A 16,863-nucleotide genomic window follows, 5' to 3' on the forward strand; every position below is an offset into this window, starting at 1 on the left:
TGATTTTCTTCAGCTACTAGATCTTTGGCCGTTGACACAACTCATCTATACAAGTTAATGAAAACAATGCACAATGATCCAAAATTTCAGATTGCATCTGCTGAAATAGTAGAGGAATTTGCGCACGCGTAATTACTTCTTTAAGGAAGTACTCTTCAAGGCTCACCCCCCCCCCCTCCCTTCCTACCTTATAGATCAGTTCGAAAACAACAACTGGCTCTCCTCGGAATGCTCGCACTTTTAAAGTATATTGGAGATGACGAACATTGCTTGGCAACGTTCATGCTCATCTATACTGAGAATCAGACGAAAACAAAATTAAAGCTAATCTCTGAGCATCGCAGCATTGATTCCCATTGAGCAGAAGTCCAAGGAAAATATGAACAATAAACTGTGACTTCCACATCGCAATACGAGAACAAGCAATGGTCAACGAACGCCAAGATATGTTTCTGCTTCGTTATGGTATCTTGTAGATGCACACGCTGCTGTCGATGCGGATGTCCATTGAAAACGTGCTTTCCTAGCGATGACAGTGTTGCCTGGTAGTCGTTATTCGTCCACATCCTGTGTATGTCGTTGAGAGAAGTCCCCAGTGTCTCTTTATCGCCGCCAAAGTTGACTGTTGATGTTCCGAGATGTGCGATTCCAATGGCAACCTCTCGTCTCGTACGTTGCAGCTTTCCAGGCTGCTCTAAACATCCCTCGCGTTAAATGACTTCTTTCGTGGTGCACCGACAATGACCACCGCCTTAATACGGAAGTCCGCCCGAAGCGCTTTCTAGAGTGGTCTGCTGAGATTCATACAGTTCTGCTGTTCTCTTCGACCGGTCTATATGCAGGTTCCTGCTAGATAGTCATTCGTTATGCAAATTTGAATAGCTCTGTGCCACTCCATTTTTATATGAAGCTGATTCCAAGCACCGCTGGAAGATCAATTTGACTTTATAAAAAATAATTCCAATACTTTTGCAACTCCTTTAAACCCAGTAATTTCCATCGGTCTTACCAAATAAATATATGAGCCAATCAAACTGCTCTCTACAACTATAGTAGCAGTGATTTTAAATAAGTAACCACATTAACTGCACAACAGATTATAATACGCGCTGAGTCACTTCCTTTGGTAACAGCTACAGAGTTTGGGTTTTAATATATGCAACGAGTTATAATAAGGCAATGAGGCATCAATTTGTTGTGCTTGTAAATTTCGTGTATTTTTGGGCGATTTGTTTTGCAGGAAGGAAGACTACGTAACCCTTCCAGATATCAACAAATACATCTGAAATGTCTTAATAGACCTGGTTTAGTAGCTGAACACTGATTCCACGAATACAGCGCTGGAATAAACAGAAATGCATTATTTGTCGATGTGCATAAACGAGAAATTTGTTTATAAAATTCTAATAAAAAATGTTGAACATGTACCTCGAAAAGTCATCACACTCCTCCAAACTGCATACAACGGTTTAACCAGCCAGGTGCGCATCCAGAACGATTTATCAGAGGAATTTACCATCCAAACTGGAGTCCGCCAAGGGGATGTAGCCTCCCCGTTGCTTTTCAACATCGTGGTTGACGCCATTATGAGGCAAGCATTCAGAAACAGACAGGGCATACAATATGACAAGGATCACTATGTGACTGACCTGATGTTTGCTGATGATAGTGCTATCCTTGCCGGTAACGACGCTGAAGCCACGGACATCCTCTACGACATTGCCCGCATTGCCCGGCCATACGGTTTGAAGATCAATGCTGGTAAGACAAAGGCCCTGACAACAGATGGGTCGCAAGCCACCATCTATCTCGAAGGCGTCCAGATCGAGCAAGTGCAGGACTTTAAATACCTTGGGTCGCTGGTCCAGGAGAAGAAAGTTGCATCCACCATGGAAATCCACAGCAGAATTGGACAGGCGGCCACTGCGTTCGCCTCGCTCAAATGGTGTCTGTGGAAGAGGACCAACATTTCCACAAAGACTAAAATCCGACTCTTCCGGACTTTGATCCTGCCCATTCTTCTTTACGGATCGGAAACATGGATTTGTCTCAAGTTAGATTTGAACAAACTTGAGGTATTCCAAATGCGATGCCTGCGGCAGATCTTGGGCATCTCTCTTCGCGACCGCATCACTAATGATACCATCCGCGCCAGATGCCAACAGCAACCAACCATTGACGACCAAATCCAGAAGCGAAGGCTCAGATGGTTTGGCCACGTATGTAGAATGGGCACGAACAGAATACCATCCACACTCCTTTGGAGACAACGACCCACCCAATGGAGCATCCAACGGACCGCGCCTAGGAAAACGTGGGCCAAGCAAGTGGAAGATGACTTGAAGAGCCGACGTCTCGACCTTAACCAGGCCAGGACTGAAGCCATGGATCGTAAGGTATGGAAGAACATCACAGAGCAAGTCCGAAACCCTGCGGCACCTACAGCAGCATACTGGTTGCGTGGCCAACCGCCTCCCCCAGCTGCCAGCTAAGGACCAAAGAAGAAGAAGAAGAAGAAGAATAAAAAATGTAAATTTAAAACTTCGAATTTTGTAGATTAATCTCTCTTACGCATTTTCATATGAATAAAAGAATAAAAATGCGCATTTTACGCATTTTTATTAGCATTCTTCTTTCTTTGTTGCATATTTCCCGAATTTCTATCAAAAAAAGTGAAGGAACTGAATTGTCACGCTAGAGATTTTTAACACGGTGTATGAAATGCGTTTCATTTTCTCAATCTGTTCAAAAGAAAGCTAAGGGATGTGGAGTAAGCCGTTCAAATTCCATGATTGCAACATTTTTTTGAATCAGCGGACTCTTCCAGCAACTGAGGATTCCATCCCAGAGAGAGATTAAGGGGCAGGCTAAATACGAGTACATAAAATAGGTCTTCATTCTCATTTAGTAGATGGTTTTCAGATCGGCACCAAAACCTTATAAGAGATGAGTTATGGGTATAGCATCTACAGATGGTAATTCCAATAAGCATGGCCGGGTGGTCTAAGCAGATGCACTGCGGCTTTTACTCAAGACGCAACGCGACATCTTCATGAACTTATCCTGGCTTCATCAATGTCCTTCTGTCAGTATAAAAAGACATTGAGGGAGAATCATGGTATTGCAGTGAGAAAGATCACACATCGGATTAACGTCATTTTCTGATGAGTTCTTCTTTCCTATTTGATAGACGGCAAAATGCTCGTTGTTCAATAAATTTCTGACATATTTTTATGCAGATCTTATGCGCATTTGTTTCAAGTTAAATCGCATTCTTCGCTACATATTTATTAAAATACAGTGCGTTTATTTTTATGCATATTTCGCTCACTTTTTTATTTAATAAATACATTAAATCTCCATTTCTGTCATATTTCTCTTTTATTTTTACGCTTAGATAAAGATTCTTTTTTTTACCAAGAAGATTTTGTAAATGCCATCGGGTACATGTAGAAGAAATTAAGCGGGAAGTTTATTGCTTGCAGAAATATTTGATTTTCGGCGAAAGCACACAACTGCGCTTAATCCCCCACTTCCCCTCCCCCTCTTCCTTTATTTTTCTTCGTTGCAGTACATCGGTGCTTTACAGCTGCATTATGGAACATCAGTTAGTTCTCCTTGACATTCCATTATTGAAATGGTTATATTAAATCTCTCGCAGTAAGCAAACTTTCTTACCTCTACTAAATTAGGATACAGAAACTTTATAGAGCTGCAGTCTTGATATGAAGTCACCACTGATGATTGATGTGCAGCGTGCATTGCTGTGGATATATTCATCTGGGGAGAATAAAAAAAAAGAACTACGTAGTTTGCATACTGAACTGCATGCACGCTTGAAGTTTGTGTGTGTCGCTTGTCCGCTGTCTTCGTTAATAATGGGGAGGGGCTCAGTGCGAAGACTTATGAGAGTCTAAGATATACCGTCTGATACCTCGTTGGCTGGTACGTCGAGATCCGATAACTCGTCTCTTGTTTTCTTTTAACAGGGACCAGCAAGCAGAAGAGAACATCTCTAGACGATAATTAGAAATTACAATCTTTCTAAATGCGCGTGTTGCAATCCATCGTATTAAATGCTGATGCTCAATGCACGAAATTGCATGGCAGATTTGAATGTGGTAAGCAGCTTCTTTCTGTGGAAGCTGGACAGTGAGACCAATACCCTTACGTGCCCTTTACTATAGTCGGGTTTAATCTAGTAAACACACAATCCCTGGAAATCTTCTTCGCAGCCATAAAAGATTACTTTGACTGTAATAAAAATTCCGTGGACGCCGCTCGTATTGATCGTTGTTTTCGGGTGAAGTCAACACGTTGTGGCCCAGCACGTGACGACGAATACCCTGTTAGCCATAAATGACCTAGCGGGCGGTGTGACACAGGCCTCAGAGTCCGTTTAAGGCTAATAAACGCCGTCAAAGATCGGCCGCCACACTTTACCCTTTCCAGTAGCAACAGTAAGGGTAGTCTCGTAATTTGCTGAAAACCATTCTCTTCCGAAGACACCTTCTACTTATTAACCAACGGTACAGAATGTTCCGTGAACGCCATATGAATTAGTAACAGAGTAGCCTTCCTCTCTCTCTCTCTCTCTCTCTCTTCAGAAACCGAAGACGCATATTAAAAGCTAGGTGATATTGTCATCCATCTCCACCGGCCCGAAACTTCGCCTTGTTTTATTGATTTTTGCGGGCGTTCGTGATACTATTTGATGACTAAGGTTTAGATCACTCACAGATATCCCGAGGAAATTTTGCAGATAACGTCTCGCAACTAAATATGCGTATTTTCGCTTGAAGAAAGCCTGCTTCACATAAATAATAAGGTAAGGTTAGAAGCAAAGCCCTATCATTTATTTGGCCGCTGCCAAATATTTCAGCTTATTTAAATGAAGAATATTCCATTTCAGAAAATAAGATTTCCATCTTAAACACTTGGCGAATAAATTTAAGAAATGGGTCAAAGCAAACCTAATTTCCAGTGGCGTAGAAATGATTTGCACTCTTTCTGCCTCGCCTCCAAAGAGATGCGGATTTGGGGATTAAAGTGGAACTCATCTCTCAGATGGATGCAAATGCAACCGAAATAAAAAGAAAAAAGTGTTCCCTGTACTGTAACACTGCTGCATGCGTTTCATAACAATTGGACTCTAAAGAATTCCGATCAAGGCAATAATATATGCTTATAAGATACCCAATTTAAATGAAGACAGTAATGAGGCAACGTATCGTTAAAATAAAAAGTCCCTATAAGAAAAAATCAAGGAAGCTGTACAGATGGCTTATATACTGAGGCAGGCTTAAAGTGTGTAGCGTGGAAGATATGTTTATGAAAGACGAGGTTTCTTATCAACTTCAGCTAGAACCATCGATTGAACTAGGTCCAAACTCCCGAGTATAGCCTGGACTCATTCGTTTGCGTATAGTTATAGATTAAGACGAGCAATGCAGTTTTATTAAACAAAGGTAATGGCGAAACTCTTAAAAGTTATATAACAATAATTAATTAAAGACAAATTAAGAGTAATTTTTCTTTAATATTTAATTTAAACGTAGTTATTCAGTGATTTAGCAGTTGTGGATGGGAATTGTTATGGCTCTTGCTTGTCACTATCTGGCAGGAAAACTCATTATTTTGTCGGTTAACTAATTTTCAATCATAGTGTGCAACTGTGAACATTGCCGCACTCTCAGAGCCGAAAGCACTCAATGTGACCTTAAATTTCCATTTGTAGAATGCCTTGGGCCTTGCTCATTGGAACACTTGCATTTATCTCTTTGCTCGTATACGTTATCAACTGGCTGAAAAAAAAAATTGCGCAGAAATCGATGTTGCATTCTTTATGCATGAAATGTCTGTATGAATCTGCCCACCAAAATTATAAATGAACTTGTAGAAGAAGGCCAGCCGTGGCAAAGCGATTAGCGTTTAGGTATGGAGTTCCCTACTTCGCGTGTTTGAGCCCACACGAAATTCCAAAATAGGCATTTTGCAGATATTATTAACAATGAGAATTATCGCTGACATTTGTAAACTACACGGTTGTCTCAGAGTCAATTTGTTTTTGGAATTACTCAATGAATTGAATTCCCAACTCAATATCGAAAAAAAAAAAAAAAAAAAAAAAAAAAACTTAGTTCAACAGAATTCTTTGGTGAAGTTAATCGGATTTAATGTACAAAAAACTAAATAACTTATCGAATTTTAATAAACCGACTCTCATTTATAAACGTGGATGCCATTAGACGCATTTGGAATTGAAGAAAGCAGTTCAGATTTGTCCAATGGATGTTTAATAAACTGAAGGAACCATTTAAGGTAGTTGAACACCAGCTTGAAGCTTCTAATTATAGCCTGAACTTATGCGAACTGTTGTAGATTTAGACCTCCAATGCAGTCAAAGCTGATAGTTAAACTCCTGAAAGTTATATAATAATTAATTAATTATTATAAGAAATGTCGTGGTATGCTTGTAATGATAGATTCTTGAACAACATAGTTCTGTTCGATTCTTCAAAGCACTGATATTTTATGCATAAACTTGTAATGAATTATTTTTTTATCATTCTCCTATTTTAGGAAACGAGAGTGTTATACAGCTGATTTTCATTCTTTCCTCAAATTTTCATGTCGAGTAAAATAAAAATGCATACATCTTTGCCATAAACTTATTTTCATGTTTTTTTTTTTTTTCTGAAATAAATTTACCATTTTTTTTGTTTTCGATTTTAATGTACTTAATGTAGATTAATTTTAATGTACTCGTGAAATTCATGACGATAAACCTCCCATGATTTCATGTGTGAAGTCACTGGAGAGTAATTATTAAACGCGATGCCTTGACTCGTCACAGTCAGTCGTTTTTGAGATGGGCATAGTGTTTATCACAATAGCCATACTAACTCTGACAGTACCTTGGGGAAAAGATTAAGGTGTCCCATGTTACAATTCCTGGAGCTTTAGACGTTTGAGTTGGAGTGTGCTTAAAAGGCATCTTGTCTGCTCTTCTGAGAGAATGAAACGGTCGCCCTCTAGTATTTCGACCACCTTTAAATTTCCTTTGAGGCAGTTTTACCGCTTCAATTGGTACCATCGTGACCAAGACAAGATTCCACCCCTCAAGTGTCGTCTTTCGCTGTACAGCTGCCTTTACTGCTACCCAGCCTGCTGATACACACGAGCAAAGGCTTTTATCCATTTCCTGAGGGTTTAACCTACTTGGCGTTTGATATATAGACCATAGTTGGCTACCGGTTATAAACATGCAAATAACTCATCCTTTTACGAGTTGCAGTCCATTTACTCATGAATAACACAGATGCGGAATGGCTCTAGTTGCATATTCAACTTGTCAGAAATTACGTAGGCGCATTTCTAATATGAATCAACCGTGGTTGTCGTGGAGCCTTGAACTCACGGAAGTTTTAGAAAGACAAGACATTCATTATTTTTAAATAAATTAATGGATGCCTGCCTCTGATGTTTGCTAATCCTTGTTGAGCCACGCGGTGTCTTTTGGGTCTACCTTATCGTATATTCGGGTAATCTGTTTTTTTAATTGTACGATAATTTAGTCAACTTATGTCAGTTTTAACCTTAGTTAATGAATCTCTAAATGTTTGTGGTCAACTACAAGTTTGAAAATATTTCTAGAAAAAGCTATTTATAATTTCTATCGGCTCATTAGTGACAATTTTCCCTGTCCCTTTCCTCAATCAGACATAAAAAGTGACATTTTACTTATAAGGAGCAGGTAGAAATTATTATGATCACGCAAACTTGAATACTTTCGTTGATTAACGAGGTAACTATCTTTCTATTAGATATCAAAAAACAACCAGGATTAAAAGTCGTGCCGTGAATCATTTCAGGAGCGATAGACTCAACACTGCAGTTGGTATGTTTTTTTGATATTTTGTACGTAATTTGTTACATTTAATTACCTCTTAATATATACATGACTTTGTGTTTAATGATTAACCCATCCATTCAAGCTTTCTGTACGCCTAGAAAATGTCCTGTACATTATGTCTTCTTTTGTGAAAGTTATTATCATTTGCAACCTCATTCTTCTTATTTTTTGTTCATTGAAGGCTTACCGAGCTTAACCTGCCACACCGAAATTAAGAACCTCCTGAAGTTTCTGCCCCCCCCCCCTTTTTTTGTAATCTGAGCCTTCTGCCTTAAGTTCTGTTTCTTGTTCTTAAAATAAAGATAATTATTCCTTGAGAAAACCCAGAGACTGGATCTGAGGCAAAACTTAGTGTTGCATGGAAGTAGGAAATATCTAAAACTTGAACTCAACAGGAGACCTGATCACTTTATTCGACCAATGACTGACTCTTTAGTCACTGATTGAAGATGCACATTTTTAATGTAGAATCCACAAATACATATAAGTAGAGCTGATAGATTCTGCATTTTATATCACAGTCATTAGTATATTATGTAGTTCCTGGTTTTATTTATGTTAATTTTAATTATATAAAAATTGCGAAGAATATGCAATACTTGCAATTTTTACCAGAATTAACACTACTCGATGGCTTGAATTTGATAATTTGGCATTTGGTGGCAGGTTACTTTTATTTGATAGTACTGAAAAATTCAGTTGGGTATACAGTTGTAGTAGTAGTGGAATGTGATGCAAGAAAGCAAGCGTATGAGCTTATGCAGCATCAGCCAAAAAAAATTACAAAACAGTCCCCTCTAAATGTTTGTCCAGTTCCTCCTTAAATTTATTTAACCTATAAACTTCCACAACGACAGATGGAAGTTTGTTCCAGCAATTAACCACCCGCTGGCTAAAGGCAAATTTCCGCACATCTATTCAACATCTGGCCTTCCTCGATTTCAATTTATCCTCCCTTAGGTTCATAATCTGAACAAGTGGAAGAATCCCATCAGAATTCAGCGTGCTCAACCCATTCAAGGCCTTATACACAGGGCACCCACTAGGCACCCACGAGGGTGTGCCTTAGGCACACCCTCGTGGGTGCCTAGTCTCCAGCTGCTGCAATTTGCAGAACTTAAGCCTCTCCTGGTAAGAGGATCCCTTCATTCCCCTCACCAATCTTGTTGCCCTTCTCTTTACACGCTCAAGCAAATCTACATCCTTCCTAAAATGAGGCCTCCAGACCTGTACGCAGTACTCAAGGTGTGTCCTGACCTTTGCTTTATACAGAGGGCAATCACCTCCTTTTCCCTGCTAGCAAAATTCCTGTATATCATTGACAAAACCCCATGACCTGCCCTGGCAGCCTGTCTGCATTGCTCAGAAAACTTCATATTTGACTGCACAATTACTCCCATGTCTTTTTCATTTTCTACCACCTTAAGTGTAGTACCACACAGTTGGTACGTTTCTCTGGGGTTACTTCTACCCATATGCAGTACTTTGCATTTCTCAATGTTAAACTTCAGTTGCCACTTCTCAGCCCATCTGCCCAAATTTTCTAGATCCTCTTGTAGTAACACACTGCCATTACTGTCATTAACAATCCTGCCAACCTTTATATCATCTTACAAACTTCGACACTAAGCCTGATATACCTTCATCAGTATCATTAATAAAGATACAAAACAACAGTGGACCCAACACCGAACCCTATGGGACTCCATTAATAACATTAATCCAAAGAGCAACACCCATTGATTACCACCCTCTGTCTTCTCCCACTCAACCATCCTTTTATCCATTGTAGCAACTTATCCTTAATACCATTCTGCTCCAATTTGTACAATAGTCTTCCATGTGCAACAGTGTCAAAAGCTTTCCTGAAATCCAAATGTATGATATCAAAATTATTTTTTGCATCCGGTTCCTTTGTAACCACATCATAATAACCAATCAAATTTGTCAGATAAGACTTTTCCTTAACAAACCCATGCTGTGTCTGAATTATTGCTTCATAAATTATTGCTGCAGTTATGATCCAAAAGCCAGGAAAGCTTTTAAAATCCAATTAAAAGTATTTATTTTCTTTTATGCGAAGAAAAACATATAAGGACCTAAAACCAAACTGTTTGCATCGGTGTGACTTGCACGATTAAAGAAAATTGAACGTTAAGGTAAGTATCCAACATGACCATGACCATTCTGACTTTTTTGTTCACACTGTATGCAATAGGATTTCAACAACGTCGATTTAATGAATAGATTTTTAATAATAATGAAAATGAGTCGTATTCCGCTGTTAGGGAACACAACTCATCCCCACTGTCAATACCATAATTATTTAAGTGTCCTTTGTAAAAATTGAAATTAATATTTCAAACACGAATCCTATTTCAAATTTATGATAAAATGAGAGAGTTTTAATTCCTGACCTCTTTGAAAAATATTTCCGGCAATTTTCATCCATTACGTCATGCAGCCTCTCGTTAAATTTAAAGATAATCACTGAAAATCAAGTGCTCTTCAACTCTTTGTCCTCAGGGATGCTGAACCTTACTTTTCCCTATGATTTGTAACGTAAACACACCATATGAATTTGATCTCTTTGAGTCGAGTAATTTTGCCGAAATTGCTTATGCAGATGAACTAACGAACGAAAACTGTAAGGGTTGTAGTTATAAAAAAAATACGTTACAAACTTTTCCAATCTAACAGGAAAGGCAAAACTATATGAGCGGAGAACCATAACCGGATTCACTATCATTTGCACGATAGTGAATCCAATGTAATTATTTCTTAATTGGATTTGTAATTATAATTACCCGTGCAATTAGTTGAACTTAAATCTATTTCTGCACACACATTGAGCGAATTATCCAAAATAATCAGTTGGTGCGCTTCATAGATTTAAGTGCTATATCTCAAGGCAGGTCAGAGGTACAGCCAGCGTTAAATCGGGCTGTCTGAGAAATGTTCTTTTAAAACAGTTAATCACTCTCTTTCTTTTCCTTAAGAATATAGTGAGTGTTTGGTATAAGGGTACACAGAAAAATAGCCACTCTTTTGAAGTAGCGATGACCAAAGGAGGATCTCGGTATAAATATCGGTGCAAAGGTCACTTGGAAAAAGGAATGGTTGAGAAATCCGCAGTAACCTCACTACTGATAAAAGTGCTGGTCGCTATAGAAACCACGGTAGGCAGACCAATCGATATCATGGCTAAACGGAGATTCAGTTCAATCTATGCAGTTAGCTCTTGAATACAGCCCATGAGAATCTGTCGTTTTGGCAGGAAAGGATTTATTTCTGGAATCGTATATCTACAACTTATAGACAAATAATTGTTTTGTTGGTTTTTATAACATTTCGGGCCCGCTAATTACTTGAATTATCTTGTGTTGGTAAATAACCTGAAAAAAATATATTCACAACTAGCCTAATTATTTAACCGCACACAGATCTGCTGAACAGGTATTAATATGCAAATCGCACACCAAGATGTATTCACGAGGTATGCTGCGAAATTGAATTTATGACTCATGCAGAGAAACACTATTTTAAAATTAAAGTAAACATATTAAAGCAGTAACGGTCTGATAAGACTCTATGAGAACGTAGTGTTATTAGACAGGTCCTGCTTTCGTTTTAAATTTTCAAATTTACATTATCCTTTATATTATTTTTAACTGTCCAAATGATATTTATTAATGAGCTTATATTAATAATATAGGGCCTAAGTGCTCCACTTTTTCTTTCACTTAGCGCCATTAATTTACTTTGTCATATACGTCATCACAAAAAGATTGGCTATTTTTAATTGTAGCTTTTATAGAAGGATGCTAATGAAACAAAATTTAGTGTAACGTACAGAAAAATTTCGGCTTCTTTGTGAAGAAATGTTAAAATGTCTTCGGCAATATTCTCTGATTGCCAGAAATCAATATTCTCGGATTTTGGGGAGTGAAATTATATGAGAGTAATTATCAGATCCTCTCAAAGAACTTTTATGTTTTTTTTTTTTTTTTTTTTGCTGTTCAATCACAAAATACAGCTTCGCTTAGGAATTTCACCATCTTTAAATTCCTTGAGAATTTATTTGTATCCGAGTGACAATTTAGAACTTAAAATTAAAAGATTCTTAATAATACACTTTTCTCTGTTGCGTATGACACCATTTTGACACTTACTCTAGCAGACCATCCTTCCGATCTCTTTCTACCTTACAGAAGCCCTGCAGCTCAGTCATATTATTTGCCACAACGCCAATTTAACTGGACTTTGCATTTATCTAAAACTGATTAAATTACATATGTACTTATACAGTCTATTTTAATTACCCACATTAATTTTCACTCCACAGCAACAGCCACAATTTGGTGATGACAAGGCCATCACCACAATTTGGTGATGGCCTTGTCTCTATCCGAAGTAAATTTCCACCATGTATTTCTACAAAAGTAGTAACGTATGAAAAAATATCCCTTATATAATAGCATCTTTTTGAATTTTTAATTTAATATTGCGTACTTAGCTCAAACACTAACAGATACTAGCCACATTATTGTTATAAAGTTTCAGATACTGGACATTTATTACTGCAATTAATTACTGCATACAACTAAGGTGATGATAACAAGATTTTTTATAATAAACACCTAAGTATCGTACTGAGACCGGGCATCAATCTATTCTATGGCTTCGGTTTTATTTTTTAGCTACTTTAAAACCACAGTTTTCTGGATAAAAAGCTAGCTGACAGAGGCGAAGTTAGTTCGACTACGGTGTGAAAAGCTCCTAAGTTCCTTTCGCTCTAACGAGAATCAAGCCTTGACATTTTTTTACACTGTAGGAAAAACAGTGGTCTTAACCACAGGCCCTAGCGGGTAGCACAGTTGATACAATTACCATCCTTCCCACACCGGGTGGAAAATATGCGAGTTCGAATCCCATTAATGATGCGAGGAAATTTTATGGGCCTTTTTCAACACGGTTGAATTAGCCAGTCTCAGGCGAGGGTGGCATGGTTTTTCCGCTCGGAAAATTAGGCTTTTCGCCCAGAAAATCAACCATAGACCACACGCAATATATAGACATAATATAGATAGCACACTATGGTCTTAGCCGCTGGTTCGCCTAAAGCCCAACAACATTGTAGCCACATCGCTAGCACTGAGGCCAGAACTACTATTGATGACGACATAGATGCACTACTATCGTTGGAGAGTACTGTATCGATACAGGATCCTAGTTTCCACTCTAATAAATATGGATATTCACGCTTGCGCATCGCATCATATTCAATATGGGATTGATAGGAGATCAGGTTAGGATTATGGTATAACACATGTGTCGTTGCTTTCCACAATTTGCTTTTGTTTCAAGCAAATCGAATTATTTTCATATTAAATATGGAGGATAAGTGCATTTTGCCTAACCAACGGTTTTGTTTTCCAACTGTAAACATTGGTTTTTCTTGGTGGTTTGAAGATAACTCCAGAAAAATTACGATGGAAATACAATATAACCCAGTGACATGACTGAAGAACGCTTGGTAAGAAATGACAGTAGGAAAATTTTAAATTCATTAACGATGTCATTTCGTTAATAGATGAATAATAGATGAATTTTATGACTATGGGAGGAAGTCATATTTTTTAAAACTTAGCTGCACCTCATAATGACAAATCTCTTGACACTTCTTGAACTTCTTATTAAATTTAATCCAGTTATGAGACTGTAGAAGTGATATCAAAAGTAAACCATCAGAAATCACTATCAATAGTGTAGTTTGAGCTTCTACTATACTTTGGCGACAGTTCAGCAGAAAATTTAAGTTTTGAAGTCACTTGGATTGCTTAAAATTAAAACCATCTGATTGTTCCGGGCAATGTTTGAGAATATGGGAAAGGGCAAATATCAGAGCGTACAAAACTGTATTTGAATGAAAATTCATGGGTCTTTCGTACCCTTCGTGGTTAATCCAATTTGAATTTAATGCTTCGAGAAATAGAATAATGAGCAGTAGAACAGCTGTTTTTTTGTTTCTTGAACTCTTCAAGATATATCAAAATATTCTTCATATATTTTAAGGATTAATTCGCAGATTGGACATTTTAAAGAACCATTTAAAATATCTCTTAAGGCTGTAAGGTCAACCCAGCTAAAACCATTGACAGTCGTCCTGTAAGTTATTAATCGCTGGTCCACGCAGTAATCATACTGAGAATAAAGAGCAATATATTTCTCTATATGGGGGTGGTGATATCAATTAGAATTTGAGACGCACAATTCTTTAATGTGAAAACTTCGGTTTTTCGTTAGCTACATACAGAACGATGTTTTTTTTCTCTACATGCATGATTGCTGTGTTGATTGATTTTGTTCATTTTATATTTTTCCGCGCGTGTGTGTGTCAGAATATGTTTACACACCATTATACCTCACAAATTGTTATGCATTGCAATCACGGCTTGATCCAACTGCCAATGAGACAAGCACGCGTCTTCTCTTTGATCTGAGCTGATCAAATTATCTGATCGTATTGCCTTTAATGTAATCTTTATTTACGATTTATAAACGATAATCCTTAATTATGCTGCTCTGTACTTGAGATCTGTGTTAATCAATTTTCTCAGTTATTTGCACCTTGACTGATAGCTGTTAGAATTTTCTTCCGGGGCAACTAAGAGCTTGAGGCGTTAGCATGCTCCGTCTGTAACAATTTTTATTTTGTCGAATGAAATCCTCTGCGATATGCCGAGGGTTTCATCCCACAAAACACAAAAATCACCGAAGATCGCAAGGGTGCTTACATTCTGAAGATGAATTAATGTGTAATCGATGCTCAATATTTGTAATTGATGTTTACACATCAATATGTAATTGATGAGTTACATGATATGTAATTGATGAATTACACATCGATATGTGTAATCGATGCTCAATGGTTTCATAGGATGTGGGAACAGCTTTCTCTTCAGGAGAACAGAAAATTTATCCGACAGCGAGTTCTGTTTGTAATCGTATATTTGTGATCGGACAACTTTAATAATATGAAAAGCTTGACGATTGAGGCAATGGAGATTTCTGACCATACATGAATGAGTCAAAATAACAACGATTTTTCTCATAGAAACATCTAAATCGTTACAGATAATGTCTTTATCTACTTTCCACTTAATTTTTAAATAAATCAAGAGATTCGTCTCTCTGGGTGCACGATCCTCCCTCTCCCCCACATTAAAACATTAAGAGCAGCCGACTAGCAAGATCAATGGACCTTATCACTTGCTTGCTTTAGGAGAGTCGTTATCACCTGTCTCGATAAACAAAGTCGTAACGGGAATTGAGCTTTTGCGCGGTGTAATATTGTCCAGGATCGTGAGTGAGTGGTTTCTCACCCCCCCCCATCACGGTGTATAGCAATGAGTGCAAACTCGGGATTCCACTTTAACTGGTAAGGAGGGTATCAGATAAGCCTTGTGGACACCTCCAGGTGATGTTACACCGACTGCAGCAAACACCGTTCAAAAGGAATAGTTTAGAATTGCCTGCCAATAAAATATGCTGCAGAAAATGAAGTCTTTTACCCGATCGAATTCCTCTATGCCTCGAGCCAGAATCGCAAAGAAGTTTCTACCATTATTATCGAAATAGTAGAAATTTTAATAAACCTAAAGGTCATCAAGATATTAATTTCATCTTCCTGAAATTGAAAATTTTATTGTTAAATATACTTTTATACTCCTTATTCTAGATTGTTTAATTTCGCAAATTTCTCGACTTAAATTTTTTGTTTTCTGTTTCTTTTTTCTTTTTCGTATTGTTTTCTTCCCCATTTGTCTTTATTTGAGAGCTGTGCTAAAGCAAGATGCACTCAAATAAGATATCGCTGAGAAATCTCTCCACTTACAGCAGTGACTCGAACAAGCGACAACTAAGCTAAAAAGAATGCACGTGTGTATGTGTGTTACAGAACAGACCGCTTTACTTCTCTAGTATCTTCCATTCCCTACAGGCTTCTTAGATTCGCATCAGGACTACGGACGCTTAGTCTGGCCACAGTAAAAAACACCAAAGGCACACCCAAGGGACGTCTTAGTGAGCCAATAGTTACACGGTTTCTGCAGGAAATAAATACTCGCGGCAGAGCACTTAATTGCTCAAAACACGGCATTGAGATTTAGCAATTTTACCTCGGGACCGTTGAGATTCAGCGAGTGTCAGAGGGAACGAAATTGACTTTGGCCCGTTGAAAAAAAAAAAGGTAATTACAATAAAAGGAAATAAATCGGACAAACGATTTTGGCATACTGAGTAGATTGGATGCAGCAATGAAGCAATTCGATTTTCTACCATTTTAAAAATCAGCTTGCCCATTTTATTTCATTAGTAAAGTTTTACCGGAACTTCGTGTTTGATCTGACAGGATTCCCCCTCCCCATTTCTAATCTGGGTAAGTCTCCACTGATTTAAACTACAAGCTGTGTGGCTACCTCCCAGGATAGCATAATAGAGTAACTTCAATTTGTTTAGTGTGTTATTTATACAATAAATAAAAAGAATTTCAATGTAACTTGAAAATTATTTATTTCAGAAACATGAGAATGTCCTACTTTTTTAATTTAATCATCTCCTGCCTCTACACGTTGATTACAATGATTGAAGCTTGTTTTCATTCCATAGAAAACAATGAGTTTCCCAAAGAGTGTAGGAAACTACGCACCACAATATGAACCTTAGCACCATCCATCCTTGAATTGCTTCCCTGAAGTGGTCCAGACATATCGCTCTGAAGGCACAAGATTTGACTGTACGGTGGGAGCCCTGGCAGAATCTTGAAGTTGAGCTCCTAGATTCATCCCAATGTTGATTTGGCAATGTGAGGGTGAACGTTTTCCTCTCTAACAACTCTTCCTTTTAGGGAAGACTCTTCTCCGGGACATCCCCTCACCCCAATAGCC

At 38.0% G+C, this 16,863-nt stretch overlaps 1 protein-coding gene across 2 annotated transcripts in view; it reads left to right on the plus strand.

Moving 5' to 3' along the window:
• LOC150080687 (plexin-A2-like) overlaps nucleotides 1-16,863 on the plus strand; it is a 1,379,917-nt gene that overhangs the window by 352,886 nt on the left and 1,010,168 nt on the right. For both annotated transcript variants that reach the window (XM_090381876.1, XM_090381877.1), the window contains exon 4: nucleotides 7,827-7,900. The gene's annotated coding sequence lies outside the window, so the exon portion shown is untranslated. The remainder of the gene's footprint in view (nucleotides 1-7,826; nucleotides 7,901-16,863) is intronic.

The sequence above is a fragment of the Mastigoproctus giganteus genome, chromosome 9, assembly GCF_048544385.1.
Source record: "Mastigoproctus giganteus isolate SK-2022 chromosome 9, ASM4854438v1, whole genome shotgun sequence".
NCBI classification, from domain to species: domain Eukaryota; kingdom Metazoa; phylum Arthropoda; class Arachnida; order Uropygi; family Thelyphonidae; genus Mastigoproctus; species Mastigoproctus giganteus.